Consider the following 16,122-nt stretch of genomic DNA (forward strand, 5'->3'; position numbering starts at 1 on the left):
CTATATTACATGTATTTTTGGTGAAATTGTTTTTGAAGGTACAAAAGTTGAGGATGATGGCAGAACTGGGAATCAGGATGTGACAAATTCATTGGAAACAGTATTGCCATGCTTTCCTTCCTAAGTAACAGGTGTCCAGATGCTCATTTTATTTACTTTATGGCAGCAATACATTACTTTTATTTTCTATTGTTAACAAACCATCCCCACTTACATCATAGTTGCTTTTCTCACAGTTCTCTGAATGGACAGAAATCACTTTAGTTCTCTACCTGGTGTTTGCTGGAACTTCAGCTACCTAGGGGCTAGATTGGGGTTGAAACATATAGGATAGTTCTTTCACATGGTTGACAATTGATGGTAGCTCCCAACTGGGAATCCATCCATCACGTCTCAGTTCTGTGTAGGTTTCACATCTGGCTTTGAGTCCTTCCATCATACTGGCTGAGTTTCTTCATATTTTATGATGCTTAGAGTCAAAGAAGTAACACAGGCACGGACATTCCAACAAGAAAAAAGTTGAGACTAAGTCTTTGAACCCTGGCTCAGAAATTCCTGAATATGATTTCTACTACATATGTTAGCCAACCTAACATTCAGGATAAGCCTAAACCAAAAGACATGGGGAAGAAAATCTTTATTCAGAGGGGAAATATGACGTGTACATTTATCACAGTTTGCCTTTTAATCTATTGCTTGCTTTCCTTTTACTGTGCTACTTCTGTAGACCAGTAGAATGTCTCTTCCTTTTACATAAGCCCTAAGGTGTTCTAGCTGTCAGTAGTTCATTACATTCTTACCAGCACTGTGGGGATTAACTCAAGCTCCATGACAAGCTCATAAGCTTGGTTGGTTCTTACTGTAGGGATTTGTTTAAATGTAGGTTAGCTACTGCACAACAAATGCCCAGGAAATTGTTCTTAATTGCCCAATGAGCAAATGTATTGGGGGAAATTCATAACCTATTAAAGTTATATTAATGTTAGTAGGTTTTGATTTGAATAAAAGAATAATTTATTTAAATAAAATAGAAGTGACTGGTTTGTCTCTGCTTTCACCATTTTGAATGTACTTTTGCATTCATTGTCTCATTGACTTTTACAAAATATTTGTGTTGTTAAGTGGGGCACAGGCTTATTGATAGGACCCTAATTTAAATGACTGTTATTGAAGAGTTGTTCATATTTAGGAAGAGTAAACACTTGAGTTTCTGCATCAACTTGTCACATGCTAGGGTCATCTGAGAAGAAGTCTGCCATCAACCTCAGTTGAAAAAAAAAAAAAAAAACAACTCCCTATGACTGACTTGTAGGCAAGCCTATGGGTCGTTTTCTTGACAGCCATGTGTGGTGCCACCCCTGGGCAGGTGGTCATGGGGTGTATAAGAAAGCATACTGAGTAAGCCAGTAAGCAGCACTCTTTCATGCCTCAGCATCAGCTCCTGTCTCCAGGTTCCTGTTTCGAGTTTCTGCCTCAACTTTTCTTGATTATAGACTACAAGCTGTAAGAAGAAGTAAACCCTTTTTCCCCCAAGTTGCTTTTGGTAATGGTGATTTTCACAGCAATAGAAACTCTAAGACAGGTAACTGTTTGTCTCAATGATCAGAAATAGGTTACTCCTGATTTTTATGTTTATAAAATTGTTTTTAAATGATTTACATACCTAGCATCAGCTGGTGAAGCTAGATTTTTATATTGTGCTATGGAACTTCTGAAATGGTCATATCCAAAGAGTTCTGTTTAAAAATTCCTAATTAAGACATGACATTTTAGAAAAGATCCCTCATTTAGCTCTTTCAGTTTGTTAGGATATTTTGTTTATGGAATTGGGAAAGGAACTTAATGATCAAGATGAAAATAGTTCAGTCAGGTCTCAGATTCTATTTTAGTCAAATCCAATCTGGTTGTAGGTATACCAGATGCCTAATCCTATGGTTAGAATATAGAATATCAATTAGCCTCAGCTAGGTTAGGTTACTGTATCTTTATCAAAGTAGAAATAACATAGATTTTAAAATAACTTTTCTGTACTTTCAAGTTAGTACAATTGAAAATATATGCTACTGGTAAATAGCTTAAAAATTAGTAAAAATAGCTAATAACTAGAAAACTGAGTTGTACTGCCAAATCTGACAAAAATAGAATCTTGATAAATCAGTTAATTCCTTTGAATTTGAGGCAAACTTAACAGCATCAGCATTCATTATATAGTGCTTTTCAATTTACAAAGTGTTTTCAATCATACTTTTTTTCTTTTTCAGTTTAGAAACTGAGGCTCAAGAAAGTGATTTTCCAAACCTAATGGTTAATACTTGGGTAATTGTATATGTTGTATATTAAGGAGAAAGACACTGATGAAAGGGAATGATTAAGAATATAGAATTGAGGAAGGACAACTCTGTAAAACTCAGAAAACGTGGCTCTAAGCTTCCTCAGAAAGTGAGGAGGTCAACTATAAAGGAGTAAGTACTGGCTGTTAGACAATGGATGCTGCTTCTAACACAATAGCTCACTCGGAGTAAGGAGAAGGTTGATGCTCATGTTTACGGGCTGTCAGGCTTGGGTATGAAAAGTGATACTTGATACCTGCAGATTTCTAAGAAGTTTTCTAAGTCACCTGAAAATGAAAAAAAAAAAATGTGAGCAAAGGGACATTTGCAAAACTTGTTGCAAGGAATGGGTCATCAAGTTGACCAAATCAACAATGGGATTGCCAGATGGCACATTTACCTTTGAGGTTACTGACTATAAATGGAAATGAAGTTGTGTGCTTCCTGCCACGAGTCTGACTTCTCAGATTCAAATGCAGAATCAGGAATAGTGCTGTCCAAAATGTTGGTCATTACACTATAAATCCACTGTAGCTAAAACAATGATAATATACATAGCAGTATTTGGAAGCCTTGTTTAATAAATAAGTTAGAAATAAGAAGTGCTTGGAAATTTAGGGCGCTGATCCTAATTCAAGTGAAAATGAATAAGCAAAGAAGTGAAGGGGAGAAAGATAGCAGAAAGAGTTCTCATACACTAATAAATTGTACATGTACTATGAAGAAATAAAAATGAAGGTCTAGAAGAAACTCGAGAACTGCAATTTTGCTACCCCCCATGTAAATAACATTACAATAATGTTTTGAGGAAGAAGCAGTATGCATGTGATAGCAAAGGAAGTCAATGGCCGAGTCGAAGTAGGTCATTTACATGAGATGAAGGAACAGCATGGCATTTGCATGGGTTATCTGTTGGAATGATAACACCAACATAGTGATAGGACTTCAAGTATAAAGGAAGACTTTAAAACAAGTGTCTAGTGTTTGATAAGTGAAGGAAATGATTAGTGCGCCAATATTGAGTTAAAAGGACAGGACAAAAATGCCACACGCTAGTAACATATGCCTTAAAGATATTTATAGAAATCAGTGATTACTAGTCTGAGGTAAGGGGAAGGACTGATTCTTAAATAATAGACAACACCTCAGGATGATGAAGGGAAAAGATACCCTGAAGAATGAGGTTTCCAATTTACCAAATAGGGAAAGAAATGTTTTGGGGAAAAGTAGTTAGGAATAAAGGGAAATGCGTTGATTTTAAAGATGGAGGAAGCATAGGCTGCAAAGATGGTAGTACAGGAGGGGATTATGATGAAGAAGGCATGGGCAGTGAGCAGAAGTTAATGCATGCTAATGCTAGATATTGATTAATGCGTGTATGCTCAGAATCATGGTAGATTTAGCTTCAGGGTTTTTGTTCTGTTTTTTGAGTAGGATGCTTTCTGGGCTTAATGGTAAAACTATCTGGCTCACTTGACTGAAGTGAACAGCCATTGCAGTGCCGCAAGCTTTGGTACAGTTCAGAGGTAGGAAAGGGTCTAGATAATGATACTAAGCTAAAGATGTCACCAAGACACATAACCTATAGCTGTTACCTTCGGGTAATTAAACACATTCCAGGGATAGATCCAACTTGTTCATATTTTAGCTTTTACATACACTGTTAGATTTGATTATATTTTAATTAGTTTTAAAGTATTAAAGGATGAGAATAATGCCCTTTAATTTTCCGTTTTCTCACTGTCTATCTGGTTTTGGTATTAAGACTTTATTTATTTTCACAGTTATGATAAATGCCTGTAATCTCAGCATTTGGGAAGAGGCAGGAAGAATATTTTGTACTACATAGCCAATTCCTGGTCAGTCTGAACTACTTAAACCTTAGGCTATCCTGGGCCACAGTTAGTCCCATGCTCAAAAATGCCAAGAAGAAAGAGGAGGAGGAAGAGAAGAAAAAGAAAAGAAGGAGGAGGACCTCTATTAAATGATCTGTGTCTTATCAACTTGATAGAATCAACTTGTAAATATAATTAGACCCTATGGATATTTGTCAAGATTTTGTAACCATTGTTCTTATTTCTTTGCTACTCACAGGACCATCAGGCTTTCAATTTTCTTAATTTCATAAATTCTTATTAGTTATCCTTTCAAGAATTGGATTTTCATAATTGTTTTTTAATTTTTTTTCATGTATGGGTGCTTTGCAGGGATGTATGTCTGTGCATCACATGTGTGCAGTGCCTGTGGAGGCCAGAAGAGGGCCGAACTGGAGTTACAGACATTTGTGAGATGCCATATGACAGCTGTAAATCATACCCAGGTCTTCTAGAAGAACAACCAGTGCTTTAACTGCTGAGCCATTTCTCTAACCCATCCACATGCTTTTTTTTTTTAACTCTTTACATACTTTTTTTTAAAAAGATTCATTTTGTCTGCTTATGCTTCTTCAACATGTGATTCTAATATTCTATCATTCTTTTAAAATAAACAGTTTTTCATATTTGAGATTCTTCTTTAAAATAATTTATTAGTTCTTTGAGATTTTGTACAATGTGTTTCATATTCACCCCGAACTGCTCCAACTCCTACCAGATCTGTATCTTATCTCTACTCACCAAACTTTGTATTCTTTTTTGTAAAAACCCATCAAGGCCAATTTGAGCTGCTCCAGTATTCATCGATATGGTGTCTTCCACTCACTCACACATGATAACTTACCAGAGGTTATGCTCCTAAAGAAAACTGCCTCTCTCTCTCTCTCTCTCTCTCTCTCTCTCTCTCTCTCTCTCTCTCCTAGCAGCTAACAATTACCAGGTGCTCCAATCCCCATCTGTGCTGGGATTTCCTCTGTCTTGGGCTTGCACAGGTTTTGTGAATGCTGCTGCAATCACTAAGTTCATATATGCAGTGGCCCTGCTGTGTCCTAAAGACACTGTTTTATCTTACACTCTTTCTCCTTCCTCTTCTGCAAGCATCCCTTAGTCTTTGGTGGAGGTGATGCAGTATATATATTTAGGGCTGAACATTTTACAGTATCTTATTCTCTTCATCTTGGCTAGGTGTGGGTCTCTGTGTTGACAACCGTCTATTGCAAATAGAAGTTTTATAAACAGAATTTATATTCCATTGATTTCCAGTCTTATTTACTTTCTCATTATTCTACCTTGTAATATAAGCATATTTCTTAACTTCTGGGTTAGATACTCAGATAATTTATTGTCCTTTTATTTTATAATTTGTTTGTTCTGATGATGTGCTCTGCCACTGATTGATTTCCCTATGCCTTGAAATTTATGTTTCTAATAGTACAGTTTTTCATCTCTGATGTTTTGTTACTAAGCATCTTCTTATATTTTAGTCTTAAGAGTTTTCTATTTCTATATAAAAGTAATTATTTAAGGGAGTTGTGGATTTGATATTAATAAAAATAAAGTTAATTTTTACTTACTATATTTTTGTTCTACAGTTTCTTCATTTACCTTTGAGAATTTTCCTTGTATGTTGCGGGGGGGGGGGGAGTTGCTTACTTCATGAACTGTTTGTTGCAGGGTTGTATATAGATAACAAACATAGATGAAGCTTGTTAATTATGTAGTTAGCATTTGCATGGAACACATGGCATGCATGAGTAGGATGCATTCTGAGCCCAATTTTTGTTATTTTATCTAGTAAATATTGAGAAAATGTACTAAAATATTTGGTGAATTACCTTTTTCTGTTATATTTAATTATTTTTTATAAGAAACAAGGAATATTTTACATGTTTATTATATTCATGTCTTATAAACTATTCTACTTACTTTCTTCATTGCTGTGACAAATTAACTGACAAAAAGTAATTTAAGGGAGGAAGGATTTGTTCTGGCTTACAGTTTGAGGAGGCCATCTGGTTTATTATATCTTCAGTCACAAAGCAGAATGAACAGGACATGGGTCAAGTATAAAGTCACAAAGCCCAGATACAAATATCTCCAACATGGTCTACCTCCTAAGGGTTCTACAGCTTTCTCCAATAGTACCATTAGCCTGGGACCAAGTGTTCAAATGTGAGCATGTGGAATACATTTCACATTCAAACTATATCCTTCCACCCATAGCTCCCATTAGTTCATGGCCATTTCATGATGTGAACTTTCCATCATGAACTTTTCCCTCATGCCAACTTTCCAAGTCTTTTTAATGAATAACATCCCCAACACTATTTAAATGCCTAACGTCTCTTCTGGGGACCAAATCAATCTCTTAACTATGAACCCCTATAAAATCGAAGGAAAAACTACATGTTTCCAAATAACAATCATTATCGATAATCTTTTCCATATTTAATGATACTTTTCCTCTTTAAGGTTGTTAGTGTAGTGACAATTGCTTTTGAAAATTATTTGCTTTATATACACTTTGCTTTTTTATGTTCTACTTTTCTGTGTCATTAAACATTAAGTTAATTACTTTTGAGTAAAAACACCTGGAATTTAAGCCAGGCGTTGGTGGCGCATGCCTTTAATCCCAGCACTTGGGAGGCAGAGGCAAGAGGATCTCTGTGAGCTCCAGGCCAGGCTGGTCTCCAGAGCGAGTGCCAGGATAGGCTCCAAAGCTACACAGAGAAACCCTGTCTCGAAAAACCAAAAAAAAAAAAAAAAAAAACCACTTGGAATTTTTATAAATCCCAACTAGACATTATAGGTCTTTTAAATAGTGAATTTAAATATTAATGCTTTTGTCACTGTTACTATGTTTAGAATTATTTCTACTTAAAGCTTTCACTTTGGAAGTGATAATAATAGTAAAATAACTCTGGTTTCAAATAGATGACAATGGATTGTTTTTCCTTTTGGAAGAGCCAAATAGAGTTTAAAAGTTCCCCTGATTTTGTATAAGCACCACTACCCACAACAACAACAAATTAAAACTTGCAAAGCTCCTTCCTTTTGAAATACTTGAGGAAAGAATACAGATAAAATTGATATCTGCAATGTGTATTTCTGTATGTGAGTGCCGGTTCCCACGGAGACCAGGTGCCAGTGGACATGGATCCCTTGAAGCTAAAATTATAAATGTGGGTGCATGGAACCAGAACATGTGATATTGGTTCTGAGAAATGAACTCATATCAAATCTCATGTAAGAGCAGAATACTCAATTAACTACTGAGCAGTGCCTCTTCAGCCCCTTTCAAGGGAAGCTATCGAGAGTGTATCTTTTTATGTATATTCAAAGAACTAAATTCATAGCCTGTAGAAAGGTTGACCCTTTAATGGCTGAACTATCTCTGCAGCCCAACATCCACAATTATTATTTTTAAAAAGATTTAATTTTTTTATTTTATGTGTTTGTTTGAGAACATGTGTGAATGTGCACTCTGTGTGTGCCCGAGGAGACCAGAAAAGGGTACCATTAATGGAACTGGAATGAAAGATGGTGTGAGTTACCAAGAGTGTGCTGGAAACCAAACCCGAGGCCTTTGTAATAGCAGCAAGTACTCTTAATTGGTGAGCCATCTCTCCCAAACCTGTAATTATTATTTAATAAAAGTGAAATGCAATGTAGAGCAATAGCTTGTTCTTTGTAACTTCTATGGAGACTCACATAGTTTATGTAAGTCTCTGTAATTCAAGTTCCATATTTAATTTTGCTTATGATTATCATTAGCTACTAAAAATGAATCCCATTTGTAACAGCAGGAACCCTGTAGGAAAGCTAACTATGTGCTGTCAGTGGTGAATAACCTTTCAATTATCATTTTTGAAATAACTTGCTTAAAATTAAGCTTCTATGTGTTCAAGAATTGAGGCTGAAAAATAGGTACTGTGAGAAACAATAAATCCTGAGTAAACATACCTGATCATATGAAAAACTCACTTTTGGAGCATTTTCCTACATAGTATGGCAGAAAAAACACCCAAACAAAGCCTGAAAGGTAAATAGGATTTTACAGTTTGCAGTTACAAATCTTAAGTATCCATAAAATAATGTTTCCTTAATACTGTTGCTAAGATCGTGAAAATACACAACTGAAAAGTTAGGTTACCATTTTCTTCACTGTTTTCTCTTTCAGATTTGTACCCACTACATTAGTTATTAGAGTTCTGGACCGAAGCTTTCCCTGACTCCAGGTAACTTTGTTTTCTCTTATTTACCTACTCCTCTTCCTTCTATTTTTCTGCAGAACTGACACATAGACCTAAACTATATTAAGACAGATCTTATAGAAACCTGGATCTGGTTCATAGTGTGTTGGTAATTTTCAGGTAAATAGTATTGCCTAATGGGAAAAAACATGGGAGCTAAGATTGGTAGACCCAAGACTAAGATTAAGCTTTATATCTTGTTAGCTATATGAATGTGAGAAAGATAACTAACATCTAACTCTTCCATGTCTTCATTCCTGAACAGAACATATTATAAACAACATTCTACCCTGTATGTTCTTGCAGATCTTTAAATACCATTGATGCATGTAAATTTATGTAGTCTTCCTGCTTAGTAATAGTTTGACATTTGTTTTATTTTCTATTTTAGCTTACAATGGTGAAGAAGTGACATAAATTCTCTAGAAACCATATTTTGAAATTTTAATTTTGTTTTTTTTTCAGCCTTGGCTAGCACTGTGTAGCATCATACTCTCTTGAAATGTCAGGTGTACTTTCATTCATCCACTTAATCTCAGGGCTAAACAAAAACTTTCTATACTATATTGTGGTCCTAAGTTGTGGGTTTTATTACATTAGATGTACTCAGTGCATTTTCAACTTAGGATACGCGGTGATTTGTATGAGAATGTCCTCCATAGGTATGGATATTTGAACATGTGCTCTCTGATTTGTGATGCTGTTTAGGTAGGTTTAGGAGGTGTGGCCTTGCTGGAACTTTGAAGAATGTCATTGGGAACAGGTCTTGGGTTTCAAAGCCTCTGTTCCCAATTTAATCTCTCCACTTCATGCTTTCAGACCAAGATGTCAACACTCAGCTTCTAGCTCCAGCCATCAGTCCTATGCTCTGTCATCGTGACTCTTAACCCTCTGGAACTGTAAGCTCCAATAAACTCTTTCTTCTATAAGCTGTCTTAGTTTCTAGTACCTAATGCAGGATATGAGTTTTGGTGTGTTTATGGGGAATTATCACATAGTATGTTCAGGAGCATCTTTCTATGTTAGCATACTACAAAGTTGACTATGCTTTCTGGGGCTTCTAAAGCAACCACTGTTCACGGCACAGTGAACGGTGTGCCGTGAACACAGATGGTGCTGCCTTTAGATGACTTCCATAGGAATCATGAACTTATATAGTAGTTAACTTTTGTGTTTCAAGAATTTAATATTTTACTTTTCACAAAATGTTTTATTTTCATAACAGGGCAAACAATTGCTTGTGACAAATGTGTCTATTCTTAAATTCAGATTTTTCTTCTTTAAAGACACAAGAGCGATTGAAATAGCAGAGAGCTTGAAAACTAAAATGATTATTGCATTTGTATGTCTATAGAAATTTTTTATATATATTTAAAATTTGATTATATCAGGTTTTTCAAGTTCAGTGCTATAAAAATAACAAAATTTGGGATGGTTTTGTTGTATAAAACACAGTATCACTATGTAGCTCAGGCTAGCCATGATCTTCCTACCTCTTCCTACCCAACACTATTTCAGTTATTATTTGAGTACCTCCTACCTCAGCTACTTAAGTTCTGGACTTATAGGCACAAACTGCCATATTCTCTTGTCATAAAACCGGCATGTCTTTATGTAAATACTATTTAAATTTTTGTATTAATTTTGTATTTATTTATTTAGCAGGCATGCAGAATCGTGTGTGTGTGTGTGTGTGTGTGTGTGTGTGTGTGTGTGTGTGTGTGTGTGTGTGTACTTGTATGCATGCCTTAACATGTGAATGCATGTGGAGATCAGAGATCCAATTTTGGTAGTTGACTCTCCTTTATCTTGTTGAAGTAGGGCCTCTCCTGGTAATCCTGCAGTTGTGTTGTATGTTTCAAGCTAGCTGGACCACAAGAGACCACCTCTACCTCTCCAATAATTCTCTTCCCTACCTCTCCTCCCACCACAGGAGTTCTGGGGTTATATATGTGTATCCCAGTGCTTCCTTGGCAAGAGAGTAAAAACTAACTGAGTTATTTTTCTGCTTCCTCTAGTCCCAAATGTGTCTCTAACATACTTTTTTCAGTTTGAAACTGAAAGATCACACTCTTAAAAATTACCTAGAGAAATGTTGCTGTTGAGTTTACATTTTTTAAAAAGAACTACTTGTTTCACTAATGGAAGGTACACTATTTATACATAGATACTTCACTTCCAGAAGTTATAAAAAATGTTTATATTCCAACATGTTTCAGAATATAATTTAAAATACCTCACAAATCCAGTTGTTTTCCGTTGTCTCACAGATGTCCCAAGAAAACTTTCACCAGCACACTCCAACAGCCTTAGGATTTGCTCACCTCCTTAATCTTTTGTTTAGCAGACTGATATCAACTTGATAATTGGTAGTTGTGAAGTCTGATTAGGAAATGATTGCAGGAGTTCTAGTGAGAAATTTTGGTGAATTCAATTTCCACCAATATAAGAAAGCAGAAGGTACATTTTCTATATCATGGTAATTGATTTTCAACTGAGGATGAGTTTTGCCTCCTTCTTTATATGCCATCCTAGAGCCCTCATCCAGTGGCTGGTGGAAGCAGATGCAGACACCCACAGCTAAACACTGAACTGAACTCTGGAACCCAGTTGCAGAGAGAGAGAAATGAAGATCAAGGGGGTCAGGTCCAGGCTGGTGAATCCCACAGAAACAGCTGACCTGAACAAGGGGGAGCACATGGACCCCAGACTGCTTGCTGTCTGGGAGGCCATCAAGGACTGATCCAGATCCCTTAAGGTGGATGTCAATGAGGAGGCCTCGGCACTCTATGGGACCTCTGTTAGTGGATCAGTATTTTCCCCTGGTTTAAGAAAGGACTTTGAGAGCCCATCCCATGTGAAGGGATGTTCTCTCAGCCTGGACACATAGGGAGGGCCTAGGCCCCGCCCAGCATGATGTTGTGGAATTTGGGGAGCCCCTGTGGAGGGCCCTACCCTCCATGGGGAGCAGAGGGGGGAGGGGGCAGCGAGGGGTTGGGCGGGGAGAGGGAGAAGGGATTGACGTGTAAATTTATAATTTTGTAAATTAAATAAAAAACAGAAAAAAAGAGAACACGACAATGTCTAAAGATTTTTTTGTTGTTGTTGCAATTAGAGAAGGGGGGCTACTAGCATCTAACTGGGAAAGGTCAAGGATACTACTAACCATCTTTTAGTGGACACTAGGAGTCTCCACAGAAATACCAATAGTAGTGAATTTCAGAAACTGTGACATACGAGCAGCCATTAGGATGAATAATAGAATTCAAAGAGACAATGGAGGAACTATCAAGGAAGAAAGGCCACAAGATAAGACTGAAAGTATAGTTTATGAACACCCACTAGAGCAAGAATTTCAATTTGGGAGTGGTCATCAGCATCCAGTGTGCCCCAAAGCATGTCAGATGAGCTGTAGAATCTAGTGTGTACAGTGGTTGGGCTATTTGGTTGGAGTCACATACCTACCTTTTATTACCCTGTTATTTTTAAAGGACTTTTCACTTTTAATTTAAAAATTGTATATAAGTTGTTTAGTAAGTTCATTTCTAGAAGGATGTGAGTGGTGTGTTTGATATATATGCATTGCATCTGACATCTTCATGAATTAGCTCATATATATATGTATATATATGCATAATCTTATGCTTTTAAATCTGTGTAGTATATGAATCATTTTACTTGCTGTTTATTTATTAATAATGACAAAGTAACATTTGAATAATATTTGTATATTAGGCACTCTAATTAATTTACATGATTTACTCATTTTTGTCTCATAGTTACTCTGTGAAGAAATGCTGTCATTATCTGTGTTTGACAAGTGTTAAAAAGGTGCAAAGAGATTAATTAGTGTGTTCAAATTCACAAAATGAGTGACTGGAACCAGACCAAGAAGTTTGTAGGGTGCCCAATAGAGTCACCTCCATCAAAATAGAGACATGGAGATACACTATAAAAGTTATCTTCTGTTTCTTGTTTTCTTTATCAATGTTTCCTGCTATCAAGGACCCAGCATGGACATTACAGAGTATCAGTAATGTTTTATGAACAAATGAATAAATTAGCTTTTCAGTTTACAATTCAAATTTGCTATTCCTTATAAAATTTTGTATCCTTAGATGACAAGTACGTTATTTTTCAAGTCTATTACAGTTATTATTTGAGTAGTTATGTGACACTTGATAACATCTTAAACCATTTAATTTAAGACTCCTTTGCTGAGCCAAAAATGATGTCTGGGATGGATCTGGGAGAGGTTAAGGGGAGAGGTTGGGGGTGAATATGTTCAAAATACCGTGTTGAAATTGTCAAAGGAAAAAAAAACAAATATATTTTTCAATGATCTCTTCTCCTATGGAATTGAACAGCAGATGGAGTGTTCTTGTAAAGGCGTTGGTAATGCAGCATTGCTGCAACAGCAGACTTCAAGTATTCTAGTCGAATCCTGTCTTTTGTGTGACTCTCCTGATGAGTATTATATGATCAAAGCTTCACCCTGGCACCCATTAGTCACCTAGTCTTATTTTGAGAATGGTTGCTATCATCACTCACTCTCTCTAAGTTGGTACCACCTAGTTACTTTTGTTTTGACAGTGACGGGTTAAATACATTCCTGGGCTTAGTCCTGCTTAAGCTGGCTAGCTGTTTATTTTAAATTAAAACATGGTGGTTTATTTCTTACAGGAGTAGAGCTTTCTTTGGATAGCGATGATTCAGAGCAGTCGTTTTTTATTGTTTTCCCATAGATGGGTCTTTCCTTTCACTGGCTAGCCTTTCTTTCATGTTTCTGGCCTGCAAAGCTGCTTCTCCTGCCACTAAGAATGGCCACTAACTGAACAGGGTTTACATCGTGTTCTTAAACTATTTGTTGTCTTTTGAGCTATTTGACTGTCCTCCCTGTCCATCTTGACACCATCCTTTAAGAATTTCTTCCAGCAAAGGGCTTAGGCCTGGCCCAGGATGATGTGGTAGACTTTAGGGAGTCCTTTTTGAGGGCCTTACACTGCCTGGGGAGTGGAGGGGGATGGCTAGGGGCAGGTGGGATGTTGGGGGGAGGGGAGAGAGATGGAGAAGGGATTGACATGTGAAACAAGCTTGTTCCTAACTTGAACTAATAAAAGAATAAAAAAAAAGTTTCTTCCATCCCATAGAACTAATGCCAATCTATAGCTATTGTTTTGAGTTTTTAGATTTATAAATACCTCATGTGAAGACCCTGTTTTTTTCCATTTTTTTGCTTTGCTTTTGTCTTTTTGTGTTTTATTTTTTTGTTTGTTTGTTTGTTTTGTTTTTTGTAGTCAGGCTGTCCTTGAACTCCCAGGCCCCTGCCTCAGCTTCCTGAGGGCCAGGTGTAGCTGTGTCTGGCTTTTTTGCTGTATTTATAAGGTAAGTACCTTCTTAGTAGAGAGTTCTATAGGAGATGAATACATTTGTCAGCTACTACTTGGTTAAAAAAATAAGTTGAACTCTTTTAAAAAGCTCTTGGTTTATATGTAATCATTCCACATGGCTCCCTCTTACCACTCTCCTCTGTGTGATATCCTTGTTGCCTAGAAACCTAGAAATATGCCATATGATGTTTAAAATGCTTTCCCCAATTTATAGTGAGGAATCAATATTCAGGATTTAGATTCATGAACAAAAGCCCTCATTTATGGACAAAGCTATGTCAGATGCTAGTAGAGTAAGCAAGTCATTTTCAAGAATTCTTACTCATCTGCATTAGGAACTCATCATTGCATCTATCCAATGGCAGAATTTTTGCCTTCTTTTCCTGTCCTGTCCTTTGTTTCTTCCTTTCTTCTATTCCTCTATTTGATAGAGAAGATTGGGGAGTCTAAGTGAGGGATGAGATGTGACTCTCCGAGTGGCCTGGAAGAGGGTACCTAGATGGAGTAAGTAGAGAGGTCAATGAAGGACTTAGGAGGAGGAGAGGTTGCATGGGGGCATGTCAGTATGCTGTCAGAAGCCCGAGGAAGTAACTCAGGGGGAAGAGTGGTATCTCTCATATGGGTTTATGGGAGGTGGAATAAAATATGGAACAAAAATTGGCCAGTAAGTTTGATAAGATATTTCGACTTTACTGAAATTGCTGGCACCAAGTGCCACCAGAATGATATAAAAATGAAATAGGAAACAGATCGTAGGTAGTTTTTATATACCTTCTTTGAGAGTTGTGATTTTAAGGAAAATCAGAGATTTGAGTGGCAGGCTAAAACCTTAAATTGTAGGTGGACATACTTTGAATAGTGGGTGATTTACAAACACTTCAAAGCCAAAATTAGAGAAAGGGGGCAGAAAATGCAGAGAAGAGGGGAGTAAGCCCAGAAGAGAACTTGCGTGCCTGTGGGAATTAGTGGAGGTGCTACACTGCTGCATTGGTTGACTGGAGACACCTGTGTGGACTCTTCTTCAGTCATGTCAGTAGACACAGCTTATGTGTAGTTATCAGTAAAGAGATGCAGGAGTTCTCATCGGATAACATCTGTTTTATCAGTGAGAAATGAACAGGATGAAGTGTTTACAGTCAGGGAGGAGGTATGAAAAAAAGGTCACAGGAAAAAGAAAAGCTATATGCTAACTACATAAAAGACTAGAGACCAAAGCTTCAAAGATCTGTGTGCATCACTCATGGGCTGCCAGGGAGAACTGTGTCAGCCTGCTCTGAACACATACCTCACAAAGAGCCCATTTCTGTTCAGGTACCAAGTACCATTTCCTCCATTGTTTGCCATATAGCTTCAACCCTGACTCACCATTACCTTTCCCTCTGGTTTAGATACCTTTCACCCTCCTCTTCAGCTGACTTGTGTATTTATACTTTTAATGCTAGATTTTATTTTGTACTTCCATGTCTGTTTGTGGGAGGACAAACTTACAAATGTCTTCTTTTCTTTCTTTGTTTTTGGAAGGGGGTTTGAGATGAGGTTTCTCTGTGTAACTTTGGCTGTCCTGGAACACACTCTGTAGACCAAGCTGGCCTTGAACTCATGGAGATTCACCTGCCCCTGCCTCCTTTGCTGGTATCAAAGGCACCCATCACTGTCTGGCTTTTTTTTTTTTTTTTTGGCAAGATGTCTTCAAGAGAAGTAAAAGTTAAAATTCTACTTCTTTGCACTGTATTTCACTGTATTAAAAAATGGAAGCAATACTTTTCACATGCAGATTTGTGGTTATTAGAGACAAACAAATGTATTTTGAGCTTTCTGAAGTTTTTAGGTACATGAGAATATAATACTTGACTCACAGTAGACTTTGTACAGAATATTTGTTTCTTCATAGGATTTTATTTCTTATCATACAAGTCAGTTCATAAGTAGTATTCAGTTTCAAAAGCCCAAATAAAAATGCCAAGGGCAAGGAGTAAAAAAAAAAAAAAAGCTACCACATAACTTGAAAGGGATCTTTAAAGTGACGTAACACTGACATTATCCACCATCACTGTTTACTAAGTATTTGTTAAAACTACAATATTTCTATAACAAGGTGTTATGCCAATTTGGGTAACATACTAAAAATTGCTACTAACATAATTTTAGTGTCTCCCCCACCCCAGATTTGAATAGCCATGGCTATATTTAGAGTTTGCTAAAGGAATATAGATACTACCAAAAATCCGTGTTTACTGTGTAAAGAACAGATACAAGATACTGACATAGTGAATGC

At 36.8% G+C, this 16,122-nt stretch overlaps 1 long non-coding RNA gene across 1 annotated transcript; it reads left to right on the plus strand.

Annotated features, from left to right (window-relative positions):
* The first annotated feature begins 7,070 nt into the window (after window positions 1-7,070).
* LOC113831220 lies at window positions 7,071-11,041 on the plus strand. Its single transcript, XR_003485842.2, has 3 exons — window positions 7,071-8,442; window positions 9,277-9,356; window positions 10,993-11,041. It is a non-coding gene; the product is annotated as an uncharacterized LOC113831220 (long non-coding RNA).
* Window positions 11,042-16,122: the final 5,081 nt, after the last annotated feature.

This window comes from Cricetulus griseus, chromosome 5, assembly GCF_003668045.3.
Source record: "Cricetulus griseus strain 17A/GY chromosome 5, alternate assembly CriGri-PICRH-1.0, whole genome shotgun sequence".
NCBI classification, from domain to species: Eukaryota; Metazoa; Chordata; class Mammalia; order Rodentia; family Cricetidae; genus Cricetulus; species Cricetulus griseus.